Source organism: Octopus bimaculoides, chromosome 23 (assembly GCF_001194135.2).
Source record: "Octopus bimaculoides isolate UCB-OBI-ISO-001 chromosome 23, ASM119413v2, whole genome shotgun sequence".
NCBI classification, from domain to species: domain Eukaryota; kingdom Metazoa; phylum Mollusca; class Cephalopoda; order Octopoda; family Octopodidae; genus Octopus; species Octopus bimaculoides.
This window is the reverse complement of record NC_069003.1, coordinates 4,687,181-4,688,026: the sequence shown is the minus strand read 5'-3', so window position 1 is coordinate 4,688,026 and position 846 is coordinate 4,687,181.

Sequence of the window (846 nt, the reverse complement as noted above, 5' to 3'; positions counted from 1 at the left end):
ATCATCATCATCATCATCATCATCATCATCATCATCATAATCATCATCATCTTCATCATCATCATCATCATCATCATAATCATCATCATCTTCATCATCATCATCATCATCATCATAATAATAATCATCATAATCATCATCATCTTCATCATCATCTTCATCATCATCATCATCACCATCATCATCATCATTGCCACCGTTGTTTATTTATTAAATTCTTGTATATTTCGACAAAGTTGCGGATGGATGGCCGTTTTTTTTTTTAGCTTTGTCCTTTTATTTTTGTTTCATTTTTTTTTCTCCTTTTATACTTCATTATTTTTTTTTCCTCCAGTTTTTGAAGAATTCTTGTTATTTTCTTTTTTATAATTTCGTTTTTTTTTTACATTTATTTTAAGAATCTTATTTCGCTCCGTTTGTTTCCTTGTTTATTCCCTGACAATCCTTCGACCGCACGTCGTTGTGTGTTAGGTTTATGGCCGCCTGTGTGTGTGCGTTTGTGAATGGTGCGTATGCATATGTAAAATATCGTGTATGACAATGTGTGTTTGTGTGTGTATGTATGTGTGTGTGTGTTTACGCCTTACTGATTGTACATTTACGCATAAATACATAAATGTTTGCAAAGACACCTACACAGAATCTTCGACATCGTAGCACCCACAAACACTTACACACACACTTACACACACACACACACACACACACTCCCATATGCATAAACACACTCTTATACATACACACACACACACACACACACTTATACACAAATACACACACACGCGCACATACACACACCCATGTACACACACACGCACCCTTATGCACACACAAACACGCGCTCAT